General features: G+C 48.5%; 1 protein-coding gene across 3 annotated transcripts in view; it reads right to left on the minus strand.

Annotated features, from left to right (window-relative positions):
* The window catches only part of lpin1 (lipin 1), a 197,242-nt gene that overhangs the window by 100,003 nt on the left and 80,569 nt on the right, over positions 1 to 16,670 (minus strand). Inside the window, exon 1 of one of the 3 annotated variants that reach the window (XM_038800247.1) lies at positions 11,612 to 12,233. The exons of the other annotated variants lie outside the window; for them this stretch is intronic. The gene's annotated coding sequence lies outside the window, so the exon portion shown is untranslated. Of the gene's footprint in view, positions 1 to 11,611; positions 12,234 to 16,670 lie in introns of those variants that run through there. 3 annotated transcript variants of the gene reach the window in all.

A 16,670-nucleotide genomic window follows, 5' to 3' on the forward strand; every position in this document is an offset into this window, starting at 1 on the left:
CCATTGGAGTTATTGATCCGAGTCCCGAGGTACATCTTTTTCCTTTCTCCCCAAGTTATGCATTTATATTCTCAAACTATAATTTTACCAATCACCATTCAACCTTGCCAGAGTAATAGGAAATTCTAGAAATGCACAACAAAATGAAAAAAATAAATAAGCCTTTATGATGGAATCCCATAAACTCAAAAAAGTGTCTGTACAATGTGCCACTCTCTTTTCCTATATTAAAAGGACCCTTCTATATCAAAGCTGTTTGATCATTCAGTTTTGCACTTTCACATCTTATTACTAACACTTTCTGACTGAGTCTGATATGGATCCTTCCTGTTTATTCCCTTGTTTCCCCTTTCTTTTACTTTGGCGTCATCATTTTTGATCCACAGGTGATTAATGAATGTGTCTTTAAGTCAAGCAGCAGAGAGGAGTGAGGAATTCAGACGTTTCAGGAGAGAACACTCTGCTAGTCTGAACAAGGGACCTCAGACTTTCCGTCACCAGAGAGAGAGAGATGGGACTCGGTTCAATTGATTGGCTGGTGGCGAATGAATTTGCCTAAAGCTTATGCTTTGCCCCATAACAGGTGATTGGATCCCACCCCAGTGGAATGATTCTCAAAGACCTCTCTCTTCTCTGTTGATTCTCCAGGGAAGCTGTACAACTGCTATATTTCAGGCTGCAAACAAAAGCAACCTGCTCTCTCTCCAGAAAGGCTGAGTCTGCCGTAGTTCCGAAACTACAGAGACCTGGGGCGGAATTCTCCGACCCCCTGCTAGTTCGGGGAAATCGTCCGGGACTGGCGTAAATCCCGCCCCCGCCGTGGCCGGAATTCTCCCCCACCCGGGAATCAGCGGGAGCAGGAATCACGGCGTGCCAATCGGCGGGCCCCCCGCAGCGATTCTCTGGCCCGCGATGAGCCGAAGTCCCGCCGCTGACAGGCCTCTGCCGCTGGTGGGAATTGGAACACCTCTGGTGCCGGCGGGATTGGTGGCGCGAGCGGGCCCCCGTGGTCCTGGGGGGAGCGCGGGGCGATCGGACCCAGGGGAGGGGTGCCCCCACGGTGGCCATGCCCGCGATCGGGGCCCACCGATCGGCGGGCGGGCCTGTGCCGTGGGGGCACTCTTTTTCTTCTGCCGCCGCCACGGCGTCCACCATGGCGGAGGTGGAAGAGATCCCCCCTATCGCGCATGCGCCGGTGGTGATGTCAGCAGCCGCTGAGGCACCGGCGCATGCGCCAACCGGCGAAGGCCTTTTGGCCAGCCCCGATGCCGATCGGCGTAGCGCCAAAGGCCGTTGGCGCCGGTTTTGGCACCGGCCGGCGGAGCGGACACTACTCCGGCGCGGGCCTAGCCCCTAAAAGGTGCAGAGAATTCCGCACCTTTGGGGAGGCCCAACGCCGGAGTGGATGCCGCCACTCCACCCCGCCGGGTAGGGGATAATCCTGGCCCTGAATCCACAGTAAAAACCTCAAACTGAGATATATGTTTATTGAATATAGAATGGAGGTGAGTGGGGAATTAGGAATTGGTTAATAATTAACCAGTTGTATTTGCTGCATATTTCATGATAGTTCTTGTTATAAATAAACAGTAATTGTGTTTACATTTACAAACCAGGTGACTGTAATTATTGGGCAGCCAAGGGCCAAAGACTTTGGGTATTTTTCTAAGAATTATTGGTTAATTCATTTTGTGTTGCGACTCCGGGTCAAGTGGTGCTGGAATTGATAGTGCGCTAGCTCAGGATGTCGAACTGGTCCTCAACATTGGCAAGGACATAAACTAGAGTGGCAGGGGACGGCATTGTTGAGGGTTTAAACTAGAGTGGCGGGGATGGAAACCTGAGCCCTTGGCTGCCCAATAATTACAGTCACCTGGTTTGTAAATGCAAACACAATTACTGAGCAGGGAGACATAAGAGAGGAAAACAAGGATAGAAATTAAAGGCAGAAAAGTAGAAATCAAAAGTGGAAGGCAGAGGAAAGAAAATAGGGTCATAGTACAAAAAAAAAGGTGTACAATGTTAAAAGGCAAGACTAAAGGCACTGACCTGAATGAACAGGGCATTTGCAATAAGGTAGACGAATTGACAGCACAAATTGCTATTCACAGGTACAATATGATTGCAACAAAGTATTTCAAATTTAGAAAGGACACTTTGTCAAAGCGTCTAAGTTTGCTGATGAGACAGAACTTGGAGAGAATGGTGATGAAAATGTTATGAGGCTCCAAAGTGATTTAGACAAGTTGAGTGAGTGGGTAAATGCGTGGCAGATATAATATAACGTAAATAAGTATGAAACTGTGGACGCAGAACCAGAATGGCAAGAGTGTTATTAAATATTGATAGATTGGGAAATGTTACAAAGGACCAGTGTACACCAGTCACTGAAAGCAAATGTATAGGGTCAGCAAGCGATTAGGAAGACAAATGATATGTTCACCTTCATTGTAAGAGAAATTGAGAACAGAAGCAAGACATCTTACTGCAACTGTACAGAGTCTTGGGGAGACAACACCTGGAGTATTCTGCTGAATTGTGGTCTCCTTAGCCAAGAAAGAATATACCCGACATAGACCAAGTGCTATATTTGCCATAGACTAAGTGCGGCAAAGGCTCACCAAATTGATCGCTAGGATGGCAGGATTGTCATAGGAGGAGATATTGGGTCAACTGGGCCTACAGTCACAGGAATTTAGAAGAATGAAAGGATATCTAATTGAAACTTCATAAAGTTCTGACAGGGCTGGACAAACTGGACGCTGGGGCATGTTTCCCCTGGTTAGGGGGTCGACAACAAGGGGTCACAGTCTTAGGATACGTGTTCGTCATTTAAGGCTGTGATGAGCAGTAACCTCTCACTCAAAAGGGTGGTGAACCTGTGTAATTCTCCACCACAGAAGGCAGTGGAGACCAAGTAACTGAGTATATGTAAGGAATTAGATAGATTTCTATATTCATCAAGGGACATGGAGAGAGCACAGGTGTATAATGCTGAGATAGAGGATCAACCATGATCTTATTCAATGCAGAGCAGGCTTGAAGAGCTGAACGGCCTACTCCTACTCCTATTTTTCTATAATTATATCGAAAACAAATATTGCAGGTAGTTGAAATCCATATACTCCCTACAGTACAGACCCAGTGATTCAATCAAGTCTGCACCGATCCTCTGAAAGAGGACTCTACCTAGGCACATTCCCACACCCTATCCCTATAGCCCTAAGAGTACCCAATTCTTTTTTGTCCCAATTAAGGGCCAATTTAGTGTGGGCAATCCACCCAACCTGCACATCTTGGGTTATGAGGGTGTAACCCACGCAGACATGGGAAGAATGTGCAAACTCCAAACGGGCAGTGACCCGCGTCTGGAATCTCACCTGGATCCTCAGTGCCATGAGGCAGCAGCGCTAACCGTTGCAGCTGCCCTCAATATTGATCATGATCAATCCACCTAACCTGCACATCTTTGGACTGTGGGAAGAAACCGGAGAACCTGGAGGAAAACCACACAAACGCAAGGAGAAAATGCAAACTCCACACAGATTGTCACCCAAGGCTAGGATCAAACCCAGATCCATGGCACTTTGGCAGCAGTGCTAACAACTGTGCAGCCTTCCAAAATAAAAAAAAACAGAAAATACTCAGTAGGCCAGGGAGCATCTGTGCAGAAAAACATAGCTGGCAGGCAGAATCTTGTGCCCTCTGTGGTGAGTTTGGTGGCAGAGACAGAAGATAGAGTGGCAGGCGGGGACCTAGCCGCCTCCACCCCGATTAAGTCCAAGGCGGGAAGGCTCATTGATGACCTTCCCGCCCTACTGTCAACTGTTACTATTAATGCTCACCCAAGCACCTTATCCTGCCATCATTGGTATTAACCCAGTGCTGAATGGTTTGGGGGGGGGGGGGGGGGGGGGGGGGGGGGGGGGGGCGGCGGCCATTCAGGAGCCATAACAATCATTGCATGTTTGCTTGCGGCTCCCTAATGTGTGGGGTCCCTCATTCAAAGGCACTCGGTGCCTGACCCAAGGAGCCAGCATCAGGATGGGAGAGTCACTGAAAGCCACCATCCCACCCCACCTCAACCTCCTCTCCCACAGCCCAAAATCCACCAAATCTCTCCCTTGCCTGTGCCTGGGTCCCTCCTTGATCGAGGTCTGGGGTGGGTGTTGTACCAGCAGCATCCACTGCCTCTCCAGTGGTGCTGCGGAGCACAGAAACGCTGCCAGCCTCTGATTGGCTGACAACTCCCAATGAGTGCGGCTGGCTCGCCATTGTCCAGTTATCTGCCCGAGTCGGACCTTCTCGAAAAGAGACAATGCGAGGTCTCACCACTCTCTAGCCAGCAACCTCAACCCCAATCACTTCCACAAGAATCTGCCCAAACTTGACCCTTCATCAGAAATCATGATCAAAATAATCATCTTCATTTGATTGCTTTCTTTATCAGCCTGTTCTCTGTGTAGCCTGTTCTCTGTCTCCTATCTTACTATTTAGACCATAAGACCATAAGACATAGGAGTGGAAGTAAGGCCATTCGGCCCATCGAGTCCACTCCGCCATTCAATCATGGCTGATGGGCATTTCAACTCCACCTACCAGCATTCTCCCCGTAGCCCTTAATTCCTCGCGACATCAAGAATTTATCTATCTCTGCCTTGAAGCCATTTAGCGTCCCGGCCTCCACTGCACTCCGCGGCACTATTTCCCTCTCACTTGGCTCTATTTTCAGCACTGCTTGTCAGTCATGAATGGGTTATTTTGGAAGATGCTGAACAAGAATCTGATTTTGCTATGGAGAAATGTGATCATGTTTTGACCGAGATTCTTACCTTCTTCTGTATATCAGATTTCAACTGCCTATCACTGATGGAATGCTTCTGAAAACTTTTCATGATCCTGGGCTTGTTCCATACAAACCTGAATATCAAATTCAAAAGCCTACATGCAGAAACTTGTTGCAGGGCAAAACCATGTTTCAACTGAAAAAGATTGTTTTTTTGTTTTAGCTAAACTTTAATTATTTATTTCTTTCCTGCTAATTATTTTTCTTGACAGACTGAAAATCCTCCACCTCACCAAAGCAAAAACGAATGACTTATTTATCAATTAGAATTAACAAGTGTACTGCGATATTTACATGGAGATACCATAGATATTTCAAAACACCAGGGGTGGGATTCTCCCAGCCCCGTGCCGAGCCAGAGACTCCCCGCGAACGGGCCACGCCGCCCCGACGTCGGCACGCGATTCTCCGCAGTGCGGAGAATCGGCGCCATTGGCGCCAGCGTGGTTGGCGTGGTGCTGGTCGAGGGCCGCTGTACGCAGCCGTCCCGCCAATTCTCCGGCCCTAATGAGGAAAAGAGGCGAGTAACGCCGGCGGCGTTCTAACCTGCTCTGGGCCAGCGGGACCTCGGCGTTAAGGGTCAGGTGGCGGACTCCGATGTGGCCTGGCCCACAATCGGGACCCACCGATCGGCGGGCCGGCCTCGATGGTGGGGGTGCCATCCTTTCCTATGCGCCAGCCCCTGTAGCCCTGCACCATGTTGCATCGGGGCCGGCGCGTTGAAGGAGGAAACTGTGCATGCGCGCGTTGGTGCCAGCACACTGCGCATGTCCTCGTTGGCACCGGCACAACTGCGCGGATTCCGCAGCGCCCAGTTCACGCCAGGATCTGTAGCTGGGGCGGCGCGAACCGCTCCAGCGCCGTGCTGGCCCCCTGTAAGGGCCAGAATTAGACGCGGGAGCGGCCTGTACCCGCCATCGTAAAACGCGACAGCATTTACGACTCTGTGGACACTCTGCCGTGGGATTAGAGAATCCCACCCCAGATGCATAGCACCCAACACTACAAGAGATACTATTTCACAGATTTATTTTAGGCTCTATGGAATTATATCCCTCTATACTACAATAAAGACTGGAGTTTGATTCTTCGCCAACACTTATTGTCTACCTATGGTGAGATTCCTGATTTGTTTTATTGCACTGTGAAACAGTCTGGTGTGCATGTGTATGTATGTGTAGAGGCAACATGCAAGACAGGCACTTTTCTGGCTTGAGCTCTTTACATCACACAAATGTGGTATTGAACAGAATGATTTTTATTTGGATAAAGCAATTAACATTTACAGAACAAAAAGGCCAGCATAATGTTCACAATCTGGGACTGCCCTATAAAGTACAATAGCTTCTCTTCATCCTTTACATTTCTCTTTACCAGAATCTGCAGCTACAGTATAAATGCAACACATCAGTAATTCACTAAAATATGATATTGATTGTACCTCAGTTGATTGCGCATAGTCACATGGCACAGTAGCAGGGAAATGCTCCAGTACCACCACTATCCATAATACTTGCAGCAACATTACAGGAGCAGCTTCAAGGAAATTTCCAGCCAATGGCTTGGTGACCAATGTGTTATTCAAAATTATGAAAAAAGGTTCAATCCACGCTATTTGCCAAATTAATTGACATCACTCAGGGCAATTAGACGCACTGCGAATGGCACAGTCTTGTGGTCCAAGGGAAGAATCAGCCAGGCTTTCCATTGCAGATCAGTCTTCAGTGAGTACTGTAATACGTCATTTGAGAACTAGATTGGGGTCCTCTGCAACGTTCCTTATGGTTAAATAAGCTACTAATGTTCACAATCTCGGAATGGTCACTTGGGCAAGAACGGCCATACAACAATCACTGCACACATAACTACACTTAACAAAAGTCACGGCATTGAAAAAGGAGAGAGGGAATTAACATGGCGAGGCCGCTGCAGATCAGAAGTATTTCAATTCGGGACAATCCTGGGTTGGCGAACATTCTCTTGGGATTCTACAAGTTTTATGGAAATACATAATTTAATAAATTTCTTTAGAAGCTCTTTTTAATGCTGAATTATTTGGTCTTCAGAGTCAAGTGGTCTTAATCTCAATTTAGACATGCTGCAGTTGCTTTTTTTCGAGAACAGTCAGGCCTTTAATATGTATGGTAACAAACACTATGGTAACATTCAGCATTATATTACTAGACATCGGGCTGCAGGAGTCATTGGTTGGGATAATAATAATCTTTATTGTCACAAATAGGCTTACATTAACACTGCAATGAAGTTACTGTGAAAAGCACCTAGCGCCACATTCCGGCACCTGTTCGGGTCCAAGGAGGGTGAATTCAGAACGTCCAAATTACCTAACAGCATGCCTTTCGGGACTTGTCGGAGGAAACCATACCACCCAGAGGATACCCACGCAGACACAGGGAGAACGTGCAGATGCCGCACAGACAGTGACCCAAGCCAGGAATCAAACCTGGAACCCTGGCGCTGTGAAGCAACAATGCTAACCACTGTGCCACAGATGTTATGCTCACCTTTTGGAGTGTATCTGGCCAGGGAGAGAAGGAATAAAACCTGGGCATTTACCCTAAATGCACAGAAAAACAATTATGCTAAAATGAACATTAAAGATGGTGACAGAAGGCAGAATACAGTGTGGCACTTTGGGTTACAATTTGAATAAACATGTCTGACCATAACTGAAATATGTTTTAGTTAAATTTGCAAGGCCAACTCCCATAATGGCAGTTTTGACACCTCAGTTTCTCATTCTGTTTTTCTGTCACCTCTTTCAATATGCTCCTACATTCTGTGCATCTCTCTGGTCTAAAGACTACATGACCAAGTTTCTGAAAAAGGTGGTATTGGAGAGGAGTAAGCGGAGCTCACTTGCCCTCCACCTTTTCCTCTCTTCAACATCCAACCTCTACAGGTCAATTCTAATGCATAGGGATTATACACCATGTCCACAAATACACAGTGAACCAAGATAACACCATTTTGCATTCAGATTTAGGTCCAAAGGTGAAACTATATAAGTCTATATCACTTCACTAGGGTGCTAAAGAATTCCAACCTTCTACTAAATTCCCATTCATCAGCTCAGCAGAGGTACTGCATTTATCTAATAAAATAATAATAATAATAATAATAATAATAATAATAATAATAATCGCTTATTGTCACAAGTAGGCTTCAATGAAGTTACTGTGAAAAGCCTCCAGTCACCACATTCCGGCGCCTGTTCGGGGAGGCCAGTATGGGAATTGAACCCGCGCTGCTGGCATTGTTCTGCATTTCAAGCCAGCTATTTAGCCCACTGTGCTAAACCAGCCCCGAGTGAAGCACAAAATGCTGGGAATACTCAGCAAATCTGACAGTATTTGCAAAGAGTTAAAGAGCAGAATTCTCTCATCTGAGACTAAGTCCCGTGTCAGGGGCAAGGGAGTATTTACAGCTGTGGAGGCTGACTGGAAACCATGCCATATCTTCTCACACCCAACCTAATTAACGATGCAGCCAGGGGTTAAGCACCGTATTCAGTGATTGGACGTACTTGATTACACACGGTCCGCCATCATATTGAGGTGCCATATTTAAAAGGCATCCAACATCACTGACCTACAGTTGAAGTAAGAAGATGGATCTGCAGGAACTCGCTGAGGCCGGAGGACAGACCTCCACAAAGACTGAAGCTGGAAGATCACCTGATAGATGCTTTTCCTCCCACTCACTGCTGTCGTGTTCCAGGGTCACTGGTGGCCTGAGTAGACTCAGATATACTGACTGGAATTTAGAAGAATGAGGGGGGGTGGATCTTATAGAAACACATAACATTATGAAAGGCAGATACTAGATAGAAGCAGGGAGGTTCTTTGCACTGGTGAATTAAACTAGAACTAGGGGGCATAGCCTCAAAATAAAGGGGAGCAGATTTAGGACTGAGTTGAGGAGAAACTTCTTCACCCAAAGGATTGTGAATCTGCAGAATCCCCTGCCCAGTGAAGCAGTTGAGGCTACCTCATTGAATGTTTTTAAGGCAAGGATAGATAGATTTTTCAACAGTAAAGGAATTAAGGGTTATGCTGAGCGGCGGGTAAGTGGAAAGGATCAGCCATGATCTTATTGAATAGCGGAGCAGGCTTGAGGGGCCAGTGGCCTACTCTTGCTCCTAGTTCTTATGTTCTATCCCAAACTCTGGTGTCAGCCCCACGCCTTCTTCAGGCAAGCCCCAACTTCTGCACACTACATTGTTCCAGACATGTTCTGGACTAGCATGTTTTCCTGCTGACGCTGTGGAGAATTGGGCTTGGGGATTCCGGCCGAGCTTTCATTTCCATCCTGCTATCAGTTTCAAGCCGGTCACCACCAGATTTTGCAATCCACCAGTGCGGATACCAGCAGAAGATCCCGTGGGGAATTGGTGAGGGCATGGGAGAATTCTGCCCAACAATTCAGGTTGATACCTTTAATCAGAACTCCTGATGAAAGGTCATTGACCTGAAACATTGGCTCAGTTTCTCTCCGCACTATTGCTGCCTGACCTGTTGAGTATTTCCAGCATTTTCTGCTTTTATTTTGGATTTCCAACATCCACAGTATTTGGATTATGATTTGCTGCATTTAATATGTTCTATTGCCATGCTATCACACTGACGCTTTAACAAAGGTTAATATCCATTATCATTTTTTTTCTGATTAGTAGAATTTTGCTAAAAGCTTGTTTACCCCCAAGAAATGTAGGGATGTGGATTCAGTCCTGTAGCCCCCACCAGAATTCTTGGTCTCAGCCATACTACCATATGAAGTCATCCTGTTGAGTCCATCCACTTTCAGACAGCATGTGATTAAAGCGACAATCAGCTCAGAATGCCTTCAAAATTGCCAAAAGCAGAATCCATCAACAGTATCATAAAGTCATACAGTTTTCTATCAGAGGCCATTTCGTCCATCATGTCTGCATTGGCCATCAAGCACCTACCTATTCTAATGCCATTTCCTAGCACTTCATCTGTAGCCTTGTTTGCATTGGGCCGGGATTCTCCGCCGGCGTGATTCTCCGTTATGCCAGTGCTCGGGGGTTTCCCGACGGCGTGGGGCTACCCCACAATGGGAAACCCCATTGACTGGCTGGTGTAACGGAGAATCCTGCCCATGGGGCGCAATTCTCCCCGCCCCCACGCCGGTTGGGAGAATAGCGGGAGGGCCTCCCGACATTTTTCACGCCCTCCCTCTATTCTCCCCTCCCCCCTCACCCAACCCACGTCACGAATCGCCGCTCACCGTTTTTTACAGCGGGTGGTGATTCTCCGCGTCCGATGGGCTGAGCGGCCGGGCCTTTATGCCCATTTTTTCACGGCAGCAAACACACCTACTCGCTGCCGTCGTAAAAACGGGCGCTGGATGCCCGTTTGGGGCATCCAGAGGCCCGTTTGGGGCGGGAGCACCACCATTGTGCTCGGGAGGGGACAGGCCCGCGATCGGTGCCCACCAATCGTCGGGCCTGTGTCCAAATGGGACGCACTATTTCCCCTCCGCCGCCCAACAAGATCAAGCCGCCATATCTTGTCGGGCGGAGGTGGAGAAATGCGGAAGCGCGCATGTGCGGGTCTGTCAATGGCGTGAGGACGTCACCCGCGCATGCGCGGGTTGGAGCCGGCCACGCGTCATCTTGCCGCGCGGCCTTAACGACGGTCGTTAAGGCCGCGACACCATGATTCCCGGGGTCCCGCTCCTAGCCCCGATTTGGGGGGGGGGGTTGGAGAATCGGGTCCCGGGAACGGGCGTGAAGGCTGCCGTGAAACACGGCCAGTTTCACGGCAGCCTTTACGACTCTCCGCACTTGCGGAGGAACTCCCCATGGTGTTTCAAGTGCTCATCTAAACGCTTCCTACCACACTTTCAGGCAGTAAGTTACAGATTCCCACTGTCCGCTGGGTTAAAAACGTTTTCCTCAAAACCCCTCACCTTAAATCTATGCCCTTGGTTATTGCCCCCTCTACTAATGGGAAATGTTTCTTCCTATCTACGTCCCCAATTTTAAACCTCAATCACATCTCCCCTCCCCCACCTCTGCTCTAAGGAAAACAAAAAACCCCAGCCGATCCAGCCTCCCTTAACAGCTGAAAGGCTCCATCCTGATGAATTCCGCACCCTTTATTATGGAAAAGACATAGAAAAGGGTTAGGGTAAGAAGTTAAGTGGCTATCACTTTTCCTGAGTCGGCAACAGACAACCGGACCCCTACACTGGGAGAGTCTACAATTCCTTCTAGCTGCTTTTAAACTCACTTTACCCAAGGCTCTCTCTATCCGGGGTGATACAGGAGGTAGACATGAGGAAAGAGTTAAATATCCTAGGGTTTGGACCCTCAAAAGAGAAAAAAATTGCTGTTGAGTATTTACACATTAGTTTGGCAACATTGGGAATGTTTAAGTTACTCCAGTGAAAAACGTCCCCTCCCCAAACAAACCAGATTAAGCTGTTCAATCGGATATTATAAACTGTAATCGGATATTTTTCTGAGAATGTAAAAACACTACTTTAAAAAGGAAGCTGGATGAACACAAACCAGATTTCAATCGGTCTTGGTTGAAATCCTGGTGATCTACTGCGGAGACTGCAGTGCTCCAGGCCTATTACCATCACAGCCCAAAACTGAACAACAAACAACCTCAAAGCACTTCAGAATTTAATTAATTTTCTCAATGAAACAAATCCGCCTTTGTTTATATAAACCCGTTGAACAGAACCACACACTACCAGGTCTCTTACCTCTTTCAGCCTCTGGGTTGAAGTGTAAACAATCAATCAAGTCACAGCAACCTAGTCCTGTGATGTGGCACTGAAGGCGGAATCTGCTCTTCTGATTCTCTAAAGCCGTTGCAACAGCAGCAAGCAGCTGACATCATTCCAGAGCAAAGCTCCAATAAACTCACACAGCACCAGCGTGACGCAGCTCTCTGTAAAACCACGGCAGCATTATCTGCACTTTAAATGTTGTGTGATTAGGTACACTGGCTTCAGAGCTGCGGCCGTGCAATTTATGCAAGAAAGCATTGGCGCGCAGATTCCACCCCCAACCCACCTTCCTCCGAGTCTGGTCCCGTCTTCCCCTGCTCAGGGTCGCTTTAAAAGCAATAGCGGGAAAGCTGCCTGGTTTTGCCGCTGACACTGAAGGAAGCAAAGGAGAGGGGTTTTACAGCTTTCTCCCAATTCTAATTGTGATGGTGACACAGACCTCTTTGACTTAAGGCTCTGTGTCTACAGGTGGATGACTATTGAAGGAAGTGTTGCTGGGCTGGAAATTCCCCGATGTTCCTGTTACATCCATTTCCCTGCAGTGTGTGCTGACTGATGCATCAGGCGATGGGAGCAAGCTGAGGCGATCTGCTCAGCCAATGGAGCAACATATCTGACACACTAGGGCTGCTGCTACAGCACTGAGCTGACTCCTATTTGCATAAGGCAACATAATAGTTCAACGTCATTTCAAGGAACCTCTTATTGGTTCAACACCCAATTGTTTGTTTTCAAATGGATCAGCCCGAGGGAGACTTTTAACAAGCTCTGGCTGGGTTTCAAAATTAATTTTAAAGTTATGAAGAACATTGAAATGATAATAAAAGCAAATGACTGCGGATGCTGGAATCGGAAACAAAAAGAGGGACCCAGGTTCGATTCCTGGCTTGGGTCACTGACTGTGTAGAGTCTGCACGTTCTCCGGGTGCTCCGGTTTCCTCCTGCAAGGCCTGAAAGATGTGCTGCTAGGTAATTTGGACATTGTGAATTCTCCCTCTGTGTACCCGAACAGGTGTCAGAGAGTGGCGACTGGCTTTTCACAATAGCTTCATTGCAGTGTTAATGTAAAATTACTTGTGACAATAAAGATTATTATTAAAAATACTGGACAGTCTCAGCAGGTCTGACAGCATCTGCGGAGAGAGAAGGCAGCTAACGTTTCGAGCCTGGATACTCAAGTGATAATGGCACCTATTGCATTTTTACTCGGTCTTAGACTTATTCAAAAAGTGAGACATTACGAATCTATTTAGTTCCTAACTCTTCAATTCACTACTCATGTTAATAAGTGCCTTTTTATACTCTTTTAAAAAGAATGATAAACAACTCATTAAAGGGACACTCCCAGGTTATTGTAATAAAAATTAACTTCAAGACTTCCAGTGGCGGCTATGAAGAAGTAAGTCGCACATTTGGTGGCTCCCGCTCGGGTCGGACTTTTGGACCTTTTCCCCCGATTTTCTACCGGACTTGAATTGTAAAACTGATGACAGAGGCAATTGTGTACGGAATTCCCACATCGGTGCATGGAGCGAAGGACTAGAAGTGCTCATAAAGGCAGGAACAGAAAGTCAGGGAAGGCTTGGGCTGAAGCTGCAGCAGGAGACAGTATGGCGGGGGCCGGACCTCTGGTTTGTCGACCCAGCGGTCAATGGAGCAGCTGATGCAAGTTATTCAGGATGGCTTTGCTCAGCAGAAACGGGACTGCTTGGACCCGATAAAAGAGTCAATTGAGCGGCTGGAGCTTAGATTGGATGCCCAAGATCGGGTGATCCAGAAGGTAGAGAAGGCGCTGGCTGAGCAGGAGGAACATCAAACTGCGGTGGAGTTGGAGGTGGGGTTGCTGAAAGACCAGCAGAAGCAGCTCCTGGAGAAGGTGGAGGACCTAGAGAATAGGTCCCGCTGGCAGAACTTGAGAATCGTTGGGCTCCCGGAGGGGCCCGAAGGAGCGGACGTTGGGGCATACATCGTTGACATGTTTGAGAAGCTGCTGGGGGATGGGGCATTCTCCCATTTTTTGGAGGTGGACAGGGATCACAGAGCACTCGTGAGGAAACTGCGAATGGGAGACCCCCCCCCCCCCCCTAGGGTAATGGTGGTGAGATTCCACAGGTACTTGGATAAGGAGCGCATTCTACAGTGGGCCAAGCAGGCACGGAGCTGTAAGAGGGACAACAGTATCCTGCGGGTTTACCAAGACCCGAGTGTAGAGGTGGCCAGGAGAAGAGCAGAGTTCAACCAGATTAGGTCGATCCTTTTTAAGAAAAAGGTGAAGTTCGGACTGTTATATCCGGCCCGTCTCTGGGTCACGCACGAGGGACAGCACTTTTATTTCGAGTCGGCTGAGGACGCACTGGACTTCGTGAAAAGGAAAGGACTGGTGGTGGAATGAAAACGTTTGAACTTTGCTGCAACGTTCATGCTTTTTTTTTTTGGTTTTTCTGTTCTTTTAAAAAAAAATTCTTGTTTTTCGTTTTGTTGAAGCTGTATGTAATGCCTTCTGCATTGCCAGCGGTAGAGCTGAGTGAGTTAAGGTTTTCATTTGCACTGTTGGAGGATGGAGGTGTGCTTGTTTAGATCATTGTGTTTTTCTGTCGGGCAATTGTGTGGGGATTGTTTGATGTTGGATTATATTTGGATGAGCGGGGGGAGGATGGGGAGGGAACAATAGGTGGGAGACTATCCGGCGCCCGGGATGGGGGCCACCAAGCTCGCTAGACGGGCTAGCTCACGGAAGCGCAGTGAGGGGTGTGCATATGTTCGGTTTAGTAAAGGGGTTGGGGTTCGATTCCAGAGTGGTGTTACTGGGGGGGGGGGGGGGGGGGGGGGGGGTAAATGTTCTGCTGACGAGGGACGGACTTGGGCTAAGGGACAGAGAGGAGGTTGGGGGCGGAGACTGCCTAGGGGCGGGCCAGTGGAGGCCTGGAGCATGGGCTGGAGACGGGCCCAATACAGGGGATGGCTGATCAGCAAAGGGGGGAGGGCAATGAGCTCCCCAAGTAGGCTGATCGCCTGGAATGTTTGAGGGTTAAATGGGCCGGTCAAGAGGGCACGTGTGTTTGCGCATCTTAGGGGACTGAAGGCGGACATGGTAATGTTGCAGGAATTGCACCTTAGAGTAACTGACCAGTTTAGATTGAGGAAAGGCTGGGTCAGTCAGGTCTTTCACTCAGGACTGGATTCAAAGTCTAGAAGGGTCGCTGTCCTGATCGATAAGCAGGGTGGTGTTTGAGACAGGCAGAATAGTTTCGGATGTGGGAGGTACATTATGGTCAGTGGGAAACTGGAGGGGCTGCAGGTGGTATTAGTAAATTGTATGCACCAAATTGGGATGATGTGGAGTTTCTAAAGAGGATGCTGGGGAAGACACTAGACTTGGATTCGCATAGGTTGGTCATGGGAGAGGACTTCAACACAGTTATTGGCCCTGGCTTGGACCGGTCAAGTTTGAAAACGGGTAGGGTGCCAGCAATGGCAAAGGAACTAAATGGGTTCATGGAGCAGATGGGGGGGGGGAGGCGGGGGTAGGGGGTGGAACCATGAAGATTTGGGCAGCCAAGGGTGAAGGAGTTCTCCTTCTATTCATACAGGTATAAAGTGTACTCCCGGATCGATTTCTTCATTTTGAGCAGAGCCTTGCTGGCTGGAGTGGTGGACACGGGGTACTCGGCGATCACAATCTCAGACCATGCTCCGCACTGTGTTGACCTACAGGTTAGTAAAGACAGTAACCAGCACCCACACTGGAGGTTAGATGGCTGTCGAGGGGGTGTGCGATCGGCTGAGGAAATGTATTCAGAACTACCTGCAGGTCAACGACACGGGGGAAATTTCAGCAGCAGTGGTCTGGGAAGCACTGAAGGTGGTGGTCAGAGGGGAGCTGATCTCGATACGGGCCCATAGGGAGAAGGTGGACAGGGCAGAGACTGATCGACTGATAAAGGAGATACTACAGATCTATAGGAGGTATGCGGAGACCCCAGAGGCAGGGCTTTTAAGGGAACGGCGGAGGCTACAGGCGGAGTTCGGCTTGTTAACCACAGAGAGGGCAGTGGAGCAGCTGAGAAAGGCGAAGGGGGGGCGATCTATGAGTATGGAGAGAAGGCCAGCAGAGTGCTTGCACAGCAGCTTAGAAAGAGGGAGGCAGCGAGGGAGATAGGGAAGGTAAATGACAGAGATGGGAACCTGGTTGGAGATTCAGCAGGGGTGAATAAGGCGTTTCGGAATTTCTACAGTAGGCTGTACAGGTCGGAACCCCCTACGAGCTGGAGGGGATGAGGCACTTCTTGGAGGGGCTGAATTTCCCAAAGGTGGACGGGGAGCTGGTAGAAGGGCTGGGGGCCCCGATCGGGTTGGAAGAGATAGTAGACAGTAGGTAGGGTGAAGAGATAGTAGGGTATGGAGGCCATGCAGTCGGGTAATGCCCCGGGGCCGGACTGGTTCCCAGTGGAGTTTTATAAAAAGTTCTTTGGGATATTGGGGCCGTTGTTTATGAGGATGTTCAATGAGGCAAGGGAAAGAGGGTTGCTGCCCCCGACGATGTCACAGGCCACAATTTCGCTGATTCTGAAGCGGAACAAGAACTCGGGGCTGTGTGGGTCCTACAGGTCGATAGCCCTGTTGAATGTGGGTACCAAATTGCTGGCCAAAATTTTGTCCTCCAGGATTGAGGATTGTGTTCCAGACGTTATTGGGGAGGACCAGACGGGGTTTATTAAGGGTAGGCAGTTGGTGGCCAATGTAAGAAGGTTGTTAAACATGATCATGGTGCCCCCGGAAGGTAGGGAGGTGGAGGTAGTGATCGCAATGGATGCAGAAAAGGCTTTTGATCAGGTAGAATGGGATTATCTGTGGGAGATACTGGGATGGTTCGGATTTGGGCGGGGCTTTATTGACTGGGTCAGGTTGCTGTATCAGGCTCCTGTGGCAAGCGTACGGATGAATAGCACAACATCGGACTATTTTAGACTGCACAGACGAGACAGGGATGCCCCCTCTCCCCACCGTTGTTCGCTCTAACTATAGAGCCATT

Source organism: Scyliorhinus canicula, chromosome 6 (genome assembly GCF_902713615.1).
Source record: "Scyliorhinus canicula chromosome 6, sScyCan1.1, whole genome shotgun sequence".
NCBI classification, from domain to species: Eukaryota; Metazoa; Chordata; class Chondrichthyes; order Carcharhiniformes; family Scyliorhinidae; genus Scyliorhinus; species Scyliorhinus canicula.